This window comes from Moschus berezovskii, chromosome 21, assembly GCF_049115385.1.
Source record: "Moschus berezovskii isolate FMDL1 chromosome 21, NW_MosBer_1.0, whole genome shotgun sequence".
NCBI classification, from domain to species: domain Eukaryota; kingdom Metazoa; phylum Chordata; class Mammalia; order Artiodactyla; family Moschidae; genus Moschus; species Moschus berezovskii.
Window position 1 is genome coordinate 60,156,139 of NC_142480.1, and position 11,140 is coordinate 60,167,278.

Consider the following 11,140-nt stretch of genomic DNA (forward strand, 5'->3'; position numbering starts at 1 on the left):
TCCACCACTTGACTTCACATTCCAAGATATCTGTTTTAGAATGCCCATGTTGGAATTCCAAGATGTCTGTTTTAGAATGCCCACTTTGGAATGTGAAGTCAAGTGGGCCTTAGAGAGCATCACTATGAACAAAGCTAGTGGAGGTGATGGAATTTCAATTGAGCTATTTCAAATCCTGAAAAATGATGCTGTGAAAGTGCTGCACTCAACATGCCAGCAAATTTGGAAAACTCGGCAGTGGCCACAGGACTGGAAAATGTCAGTCTTCATTCCAATCCCAAAGAAAGGGAATGCCAAAGAATGCCCATGTTTTAGAATGCCCATGTTTTAGAATGATTAAAATTAAAATGAACAATAGCAACAAAAATCCTGACCATACCATATGTGCTGGCAAGTAACTTAATAATGCACTCTCATAAATGTTTCACATAGGCACTATTGCAGTGCAACCTTACAAGAAACTACCCTTTCTACCATCATTGTTTTCAACCAGTAAAGAAGGTGGAAAAGACAGTTTCCTAGAAAGCTGAACAAACGATTAGCATTTGCATTTCTGAGATTTACCATAGAATATGTGAAAGCATAAGTCCACACAACTACCTATACTTGAAGGCTTATGGCAAATTTACTCATAGTCACCAAATCTAGTAAAAGCCCAGGTATCCATTAACCAGTGAACAGATAAATTATGGTACATACAAACAGACCGTGGAATACGGTTCCATAATAAAAAAAGAAAAAGAACAAATGAGTGCTATATGCAACAACATGGATCAATCTCAAAAACACTCTGTTAAGTGAAAATCAGACCAAGAAGTCCAAGGGGCAGCCACAAAATACACCGTTCACACCTCTTTCAGGAGAATCTGTTTAGGGGATCATCCTTGACAGCCCCTGTGTGGTCACCTTGGATTTACTCTCATACGCATGCTTGCTACTTGAGAACAACACTTAAATTTTAGTTTGGAATAAATTAGTATGACTAATGGAGATTTATCATCCCACATTTAGAAATGGAATAAAATATTCCATAAAGAAAGAACCTGTGACTTTTCCCCTCTATTCAGAATAATTTGACCCCTTAGCCTCTTACTGAAGTTAATCACACTTGATCTCTTGAGTAAAAATGTTTTTAACATGGAACAATACTCCACTGAGATTTAACAAACCCTATTTTAATTGTAATTGATTTATACTAAAAGATAAAATGAGTTAATTAAGGCATGCTATTAGAATTATAGGCAAGGGAATACATTTGATACGACTAGCAATAAGTGGGCATGAGATGAAAGGTTATTTTAAAGTCTGAAACGAAATAAATTTGAAATCCTAAAATTATTCTCCCCCAAAATAACTGATTTAGGTCTACAAAGACTTTTAAAATTCTTTTACAAAGTATTTATATTCAGAATAAAGTAATTTTCTATAAACATAATACAGTAGCAACTATTTGATCAAGACCAACCATATGTTCCATTAAGTGGCAATTTTGCCTTATGGCTCTGCTGTTAAAGGATCCGCCTGCAATGCGGGAGGCCTGGGTTTGATCCCTGGGTTGGGAAGATCCCCTGTAGAAGAGAAAGGCTACCCACTCTAGTATTCTGGCCTGGAGAATTCCATGGACTGTATAGTTCATAGGTTAATAAAGAGTCGTACACAACTGAGTGACTTTCGCTTTCACTTTAAACTACTAATACCTTTGCATATATGAGAGATTGTCTATTCTCAATTGTTAACGCAGGTATGATGGTAGAGTGCCTCTGTATCTATGGTTATCTTTATTTCTTGGGGTTTTCATATATCCCATAATTGTTTCCTACGAACTCATTTTTACACCCCCAGGACCATACACTGGTAGCAATGGAGTAAGTAAGGGTTTCATCTAGGCGGAAAAATTTTGCATAACAAGACTAAATCACTTCTTGTTTTTCCCTCATAGGCATAATAAACACTCAGGGATAAATAACAAAGTGTTATTAGTAATATGATTCCTAAAGAGTTGGAGATATATTTATAAAAAAAATAATGGCTGTAAACAAAATAGACACAATGAAAAAATTAGAGATCTGGATGATTTGGTCAGTGATGTCTCTGAAAGTGTATATAAAAGAGAAATGTTGACAGAATATGAAGTGAGAAGTAGAGATAACAGCAAAGAAACGATGATGAGGCAGAAATATTTTAAAATAATGAGCATGATTTAACTAGAGATATATACATCAGATTGAACATGCTTATATCAGAAGATGTGAGAGTGAAATTAAATGACTTCAAAGACAGATAAAATTGCAAAATCATCCAAAAAGAGAGAAGTATATATAAAGGCACATAGAATAGGTTGATATCAAACATCTCAACAGCTCTCCTGAAAGCAAGAGCACACAAAAGCAATACAAAAGGTTGAAACTCTGAACTTTTATTTATTTATTTTTTAAATTTAATTGGAAACTCTTAACTTTTAAATTCAGGTTTCATACCCATTTGTAACACTTAAATGTGGAGATGAAATGAATATATTTTAAGAAATAAAGGATTTAATAAACTTGGCCATACATTGAATGTCTTTGTCGGGATTCTTGAGAATATAGTTTGCAAGAAAAAACATTCATGGAGTTGCCACTTGGAAAATAGATTAAAGTATAATAAATTATACTTTCACTTAAGAAACAAATGAAGCGAATTGTCCTTAACAATAGGAAACCAAAAGTCCAGAAAATAGCAGTCTAGAGAGTTGAGTAGAGAAACTGAAGATAAAAATTGAAAATTTTACAGTTTTTTTCACTTAATGGAGGAAAACAGATATTGATCTCAAAGTTGATAAGGAAAATATCAGTGTGGGTTTCACTCTGTTAGGAATAAATAAAAGAATGAGATATAACTTAAAACTAGGCTTACTCATTTTCAGGAAATAGATAACCTCATTTTATACATGTCCTCACATAATAGAAAAAGCAAAATATCTGTCCAGCTTATTATTGTGAAGCTGGTATAGTTAAAGTGGAATAAGGTCAGTACAAGAAAAGGAAATTATAAGCTCAATAAAATACTATCTCAATGTGTCATACACAGTATGATTTATCCTAAAAACTTAAAAATAGTTGAACATAAAATAATCTTAAAACACAATTCATCATTAATGGCCTAAAGAAGGTACAGCACATTAACTAAACAGTGCAGAAAAATATGTGTTGATACGATCTAACAAAAGTATATAGAAAACTTCATATTTAAGAAAGTTTAGAAGTGTTCTTTTAGAAGTGTGGAACAGGACAAGATTCTCACTCCAATCACTATTTTTAACCATAGTAGCAGAGGTTGTAGACATGAAAATAAGAGCAGAAAGAGAAGCTGTACGAAGCATGAATGTCAAAAACAAAAAATTTCACTTTCCAGTGTATTTACATATAAAAGCAAAAAAGAATCAACTAATAAAGTTTTGGAAAGAATTATCATTTAAATGGATAACTTGATTCAAAATCTATATATGATACTCAACGTTTGTTATTCTAGAAATAAAAAATCAGAAAAAGCAATAATATTTTAAATAGAAAAATTCACAAATGATACAGGAATTAATAATAAAAATAATGCACAAAAGCATTCATGGAGAGCAATGTAAAACTTCATTAGAAGACTTGGAGAAAGCACCATGTAAATGGAAATATTATCTGTTGGAGGAGGTGGCAATATTGCAAAGGTGTTAACTTTTCGAAACTGTACCTATATATTCAACATTGCCCCCAAAGGAGTTTTTTAGGAAATCTTCAACATTCATGTAAGATTTGTATAAAATAATACAGTTTTATAAAAAAATTAGGAAAAAACTAAAGCAAGGATGGGGGCTCAAGTTTGGGGGTTTTGTTCAGTCGCTAAGTCATGTTCAACTCTTTGTGACCCTATGGACTGCAGCACGCCAGGCTTCCCTGTCCATCACCATCCCCTGGAGCTTGCTCAAACTCATGCCCATTGAGTCAATGATGCTATCCAACCATCTCATCCTCTGCTGTCCACTTCTCCTCCCATCCTCAATCTTTCCCAGCATCACAGTCTTTTCCAATGAGTCGGCTCTCCGCTTCAGGTGGCCAAAGTATTGGAGCTTCAGCTTCAGCATCAGTCCTTCCAATGAAAGTTCAAGATTGATTTCCTTTAGGATTGACAGGTTTGATCTCTTTTCAGTCCAAGGGGCTCTCAAGTCTCTTCTCCAGCACCACAGTTTGAAAGCATTAATTCTTTGGTGCTCAACCTTCTTTATGGTCCAATTCTCACAACCATACATAACTACTGGAAAAACCGTAACTTTAACTAGATGGACCTTTGTCGGCAAAGTGATGTCTCTGCTTTTTAAAATGGTGTTTAGGTTGGTCATACATTTTCTTCTAAGGAGCAAGCATCTTTTAATTTCATAGTTGCAGTCACCATCTGCAGTGATTTTGGAGTCTAAAAAATTAAAATCTGTCACTGTTTCCATTTTTTCCCAGTCTATTTGCCACAAAATGATGAGACTGGATGCTATGATCTTAGAACTAAGTTTTAAGCCAGATTTTCCACTCTCCTCTTTCACCTTCATCAACAGGCTCTTTAGTTCCTCTTCACTTCCTGCATTTAGGGTGGTAATATCTGCATATTTGAGGCCGTTGATATTTCTCCTGGCAATCTTGATTCCAGCTTGTGATTTATCCAGCCCAGCATTTCACATAATGTGCTTTGCATAATAAGTTAAAAAAAAACAGGGCGACAATATACAGACTTGACAGACTCCTTTCCCAGTTTTGAACCACTCTAAATTGTCTAGTTCTGTTGCTTCTTTACCCACATATAGGTTTCTCAGGAGACAGTTAAAGAGGTCTGGTAGTCCCATCTCTTTAAGAATCATCCACAGATAATTAAGAATTATCACAAATATGTGATCCACACAGTGAAAGGCTTTAAGATAGTTAATGAAGCATAAGTAGATGTCTTTCTGGAATTATCTGGCTTTTTCTATGATCAATGGATGTTGGCACTTTGATCTCTGGTTCTTCTGCCTTTTCTAAATCCAGTTTGAACATCTGGAAGTTCTCAGTTCACTTACTGTTGAAGGCTAGCTGGAGGGATTTTGAGCATTACTTTGCCAGCCTGTGAAATGACTGCAGTTGTATGATAACTTGAACATACTTTACATTATTATTCTTTGGGATTGAAATGAAAACTTTCTCCAGTCCTGTGGCCACTGCTGAGTTTTCCAAATTTGCTGCCATGTTGAGTGCAACACTTTAACAGCATCATCTTTTAGGATTTGAAATAGCTCAGCTGGAATTCCATCACCTCCATTAGCTTTGTTCATAGTGAGAGAGTCAATTACTAGGGAGCTTGATAAGAAATCCAGGGTCCCTGAGGAGGAGAGAAGGGTCAGGAGCCCTTGAGTAGGAGAAAGGGTTCTGAGGCTCTCAAGGGGAAAAGGACAAATGTTATTTTCTACATTGCTTTGTCTTAGTCAATTATAACAAAGTATCTTGCTCAAGGACATATTTCTCCTTAACAAGAACCTTCTGACTAATCTTGATATCTTAAGATGTATGTTGTGGGAGTGGGTCTGGTAAGACCTCTCTGTTGTTTGTTCTAGTCTTGTTAATTATGCTGTGGGAGTGGGTCTGGTGAAAGTGTATAAGGCCTTGATAAAGACTAGTGAGTGGGGCACTCTCTGATCCCCTTCTGATGTCTGGTCAGAAGGTTTCTCTGTCCCTTTTTATACTTTACTAAAACCCGGCTACACAAAAGCTCTTGAGTGATCAAGCCTGGTCCCTGGTCCTGTAGCTAAATCATCTTCTTCGAAGATCATGAATCCAACATCATTCACCATAAGCTATCAATAGTAATGAACAAAGGCCCACCTGAGTTCACAATCCAAGATGCCTGACGGTAGGTGAGTGCCACACCATCATGGTTATGTGGGTCTTGAAGATCTTTTTTGTACAGTTCTTCTGAGTATTCTTGTCACCTCTGCTTACTCTCTCCTGCTTCTCTTAGGTCCCTACCATTTCTGTCCTTTACTGTGTCCATCTTTGAATGCAATGCTCCCTTGGTATCTCTAACTTTCTTGAAGGTATCTCTAGTCTTTCCCGTTCTACTGTTTTCCTCTATTTCCTTGCATTGTTAATTTAAGAATACTTTCTCGTCTCTTCTTGGTATTCTTTGGAACTCTGAATTTAGTTGGGTATTGTTGTTGTGCAGTCGCCCAGTCAAGTCCCAACTCTTTGTGACCCCATGGACTGCAGTACGCCAGGCCTCCATTTCCCTCACCGTCTACAAGAGTCTGCCCAAGTTCATGTTCATTGCATCGGTGATGCCATCCAGCCATCCCCTCCTCTGATGCCCTCTCCTCCTTCTGCCCTCAATCTTTCCCAGCATCAGGGACTTTTCCAGTGAGTCATCTATGTGCATCAGGTGCCTAAATTACTGGAGCTTCAACTTCAGCATCAGTCCTTCTGGTGAACATTCAGGGTTGATTTCCATTAAGATTGACTGGTTTGATCTCCTTGCTGTTCAAGGGACTTTCAGGAGTCTTCTCCAGCACCACATTTCGAAAGCATCAATTCTTTGGTTTTGGCCTTCTTTGGTTCTTGTCTTCTTTACATTGGCTGTTATCTCTCCCTTTCTCCTTGGCCTTTCACTTCTCTGCTCAGCTATCTGACAGCTGAGGCCTCAGACAGCCATTTTGCCTTTTTGCATTTCTTTTTCTTGGGAATGGTCTTGATCACTGCCTCCTGTACAATGTTACGAACCTCTTCTTCAGGCACTCTATCAGATCTAATCCCTTGTATCTGTTTGTCAGTTCCACTGTATAATCATAAGGGATTTGATTTAGGTCATACATGAATTCTCCAGCGATTTTCCCTACTTTCTTCAATTTAAGTCTGAATTTGGCAATAAGGAGTTCATGATCTGAGCCACAGTCAGCTCCTGGTCTTGTTTTTGCTGACTGTATAGAGCTTCTCCATATTTGGCTGCAAAGAATATAATCAATCTGATTTGGTGTTGACCATCTGGTGATGTCCATGTGTAGAGTTGTCTCTTGTGCTGTTGGAAGAGGGTGTTTGCTATGACCAGTGCGTTCTCTTGGCAAAACTCTGCTGGCCTTTGCCCTGCTTCATTTTGTGCTCCAAGGCTAAACTTGCCTGTTACTCCAGGTTTCTCTTGGTTTTCCTTTCTGCACTCCAATCCCCTATTATGAAAAGGACATTTTTTTTTTTTTTGGTGTTAGTTCTAGAAGGTCTTGTAGGTCTTCATAGAACCATTTGATTTCAACTTCTTCAGTCTTAATGGTTGGGGCATAGTTTGGATTACTGTGAAGTTGAATGGTTTGCCTTGGAAATGAACCGCAATCATGCTGCTGTTTTTGAGATTGTACCCAAGTACTGTATTTCTGACTCTTTTGTTGACTATGAGGGCTACTCCATTTCTTCTAAGGAATTCTTGCCCACAGCAGTAGATATAATGGCCATCCGAATTAAATTCGCCCATTCCCATCCATTTTAGTTCACCGATTCCTAAAGTGTTGATGTTCGCTCCTGCCATCTCCTTTTTGACCACATCCAATTTACCTTGATTCATGGACCTAACATTCCAGGTTCCTATGCAGCAGTGTTCTTTACAGCACTGAACCTGACTTTCCCCATCGGTCCCATCCACAACTGGGCATTGTTTCCACTTCAGTTCAGTCTCTTCATTCTTTCTGGAGCTATTTCTCTGCTCTTCCTCAGTAGCTTATTGGGCACCTCCTGACCTGGGGAGTTCACTTCAGTGTCCTGTCTTTTTGCCTTTTCATACTGTTCCTGGGGTTCTCAAGGCAAGAATGCGGAAGGAATTGCCATTCCCTTCTCCAGTGGACCACATTCCGTCAGACCTCTCCACCATGGTTAGCCTGTCCTGGTTGGCCCTTCATAGCGTAATTAGTTGCATAAGGAACTGTACATTGTACAGTGTACATAAGGCAATGTACATTGTCAGTGGCATGGTTACATAGTTACATAAACTTATGCTCATTGAGTTATATAAGGCTGAGTTCCTTGTGACCATTTTGGTTAGTTTTCTGTGACTGTGGTTTCCATTCTGTCGCCCCTCTGATGGATAAGAATGAGAGGCTTGGACAAGCTTCCTGATGGGAGGGACTGGCTATGGGGAAAGCCGGGTCTTGCTCTGGTGGGCAGGGCTATAGTCCGCAACCTCTATTCTGATTTTCTGCCTATGGCTGTGGCTGTGGCTGTGCCCCTACAGTTTGGCCTCAGGTGGTTCAGTCCTAGAGTCTGCAGTCTCTATGACAGGGCCACAGGCTCTGCGGTGGTGCCAATGCCAGTGTCCACGGTAGAGTTAGCTATACTGCATATTATGTTCGCAAGCGTCTTCAGTTGCCAAATTGTACTTGACTCTTTGCAACCCTATGGATAGTAGCCTGCCAGGCTCCTCTGGCCATGGTGTTCCCCACTTGATAACATTGGAGTGGGTTGCAATTTTCTCCTCCAGGGGCTCTTCCCAACCCAGGGATCGAACCTGCATCTCTTGCCTCTCCTTCAGTGGCAGGCAGATTCTTTACCACTGAGCCACCTGGGAATATAACATTGAATAGTGGAACAGTTTAGTGTAGATACATGCACGTAGGAATTTGACACATGATAGAAATGCCACATCCAAAGACTCCTGGCAATATGTTACGTGACAGGTTAAAGCAAAATCAAACAAAAAGCCTGTGAATTTAATTTGAGATTGTATATATTATATATTTGCTAGGAATTTGATATTTGAAGAGAAGAAAATACAGTCGACCCTTCATATCTGCATATCCATGGATTCAATCGAAGGATGGAAAATATTTAGAAAAAAAATTCCATGAAATTCCAAAAAACACAACTTGAATTTGCCAGTCATCTTCAACTATTTACATAGCATTTACATTATATTTGGGCTTTCCTGGTGGCTCAGACAGTAAAGAATCTGCCTGCAATGCAGGAGACATGGTTTGATCCATGGATTGGGACGATCCCCTGGAGAAGGAAATGGCCACCCACTCCAGTATTCTTGCCTGGAGAATTCCATGGACAGAGGAGCCTGGCGGGCTACAGTCCATGGGGTCGCAAAGAGTCAGACATGACTGAGCGACTAACATTAGAAATGTCAGGTTACACACATCAATGAAATCAGTGAGGAAATGGAGTACTGCATAAATGGTGCTGGGAGAATCAGTTTATTATAGACAACTACTTTACACTATATGAAGAAATTAATTCCAGATATATTTAAGAACTGAAAGTGAAATTTAAGTTTAAACGACAGAAATGTAGGAAAATATTACACAATCTTTTAAATAAAACTTAAAATGTAAGCAGTAAAGGAAAAATCAATGGATTAGGCTCTATCACAATTAAAGACTTTTATTCAGTGAAGGTCATCACAGACAAAAAGTAAAAGTGTTAGTCACTCAGTCATGTCCAACTCTTTGCAATCCCGTGGACTATAGCTCACTAGGCTCCTCTGTCTGTGGATTTTTTCAGGCAAGGATACTGGAGTGGGTTGCCATTTCCCTCACCAGGGGATTTTTCCAACTTGGGTTTGAACTCTGGCCTCTTACATTGCAGGCAGATTCTTTACCATCTGAGCCACTCAATTCAGTCGCTCAGTCGTGTCCGACTCTTTGCGACCCCATGAATCACAGCACGCCAGGCCTCCCTGTCCATCACCAACTCCCGGAGTTCACGCAAACTCATGTCCACAGAGTCGGTGATGCCATCCAGCCATCTCATTCTGTCGTCCCCGTCTCCTCCCACCCTCAATCCCTCCTAGCATCAGACTCTTTTCCAGTGAGTCAACTCGTCGCATGAGGTGGCCAAAGTATTGGAGTTTCAGCTTCAGCATCATAGGGAAGCCCATATCACAGACAAAGGTAACAGATAAAGACTGGAAATAACTCTGTTTGTGTATACATATGTCAAACTATTAATACTTATTGTATGTAAGTATAAGTACTGTAACTCAGAGGAAAAATGGATCAAGGCTAAGAATGAACACTTTACAGAAATGAGAGAGAGAGAGAGAGTGAGTGTGTGTGTGTGTGTGTGTGTGTGTGTGTTAGTCACTCAGTTGTATCTGACTCTTTGAGATCCCATGGACAATAGCCTGCCAGGCTCTTCTATGGAATTCTCCAGAAATAGAAATCTATCCAAATAATGTGTGAGGGACATATCTAAACTTAATGGTGACTACAGAAATGGACTCCGTGTGAATTGGAGGCACCGTCTCTTAAAAGTGATTATTGCTAAAAGTTGACGAGTGTTGGTGGAGTATAGCTAAACAATGCTGCTGGTGGGAGTACAAATCGAAGTAGTCATTTTAGAAGAAAATCAACAGTAGTTGAGCTGAATATGGATATATTTTATGATTTACTTGTATCAACTTTTATCATATACTCCTGGGGAATTCTCAAATATTCACATGGAGACATGTAAAGGAACACTGTCCAAGCACTTCTATAATGGAAAGAATTGGATACGCTCTAGGTGCTCATTAATAGGAATATCAAGGAAAATGTGAAATAAGCATATGGTACAATGCTTCAGGAAGAACATATTAATATGTAACAACATAGACAGACTTCAATCAAGTAATTGTAGGAAAAAATAGGAAATAGAGCAGAATATATGAAATAGAACAGAATATATGTCAAAATGCCACTTGTATGATTATGTGCATGAAAAAACCTTTCTTCAAGAATATAAGTGTAAGCTAGCAGGTGTGGAAAGAGATATATATTAAATCCATGAGCGATTATGCTCATGGGTGAGGCTTCATTGGCATAGAAGGTATTTGAGAGCCCTTGGGCAGTTACTAATCCTCCAGACACCATAGGGATGAACATATTATTCTTGCTCTCTTTTTGGACTTAACATCTTCCACATGACAACTCAATGTCTTTGGCTCCATTCTGTGAGCAAAGTAGGGCAAAGAGGAAAAGCACTCATATTTATACAGGCACTTAGCAAGTGACATGACTGTGTAATTGTCAACTTTTATTTTCTTAAGGGGTATTCATCTGCATGCGGATAAATGCCATCCAAGTGATTGATTTACCTTTTTTGTATCTTTGGACTTCCTTCTTAACTTACAGATTTCT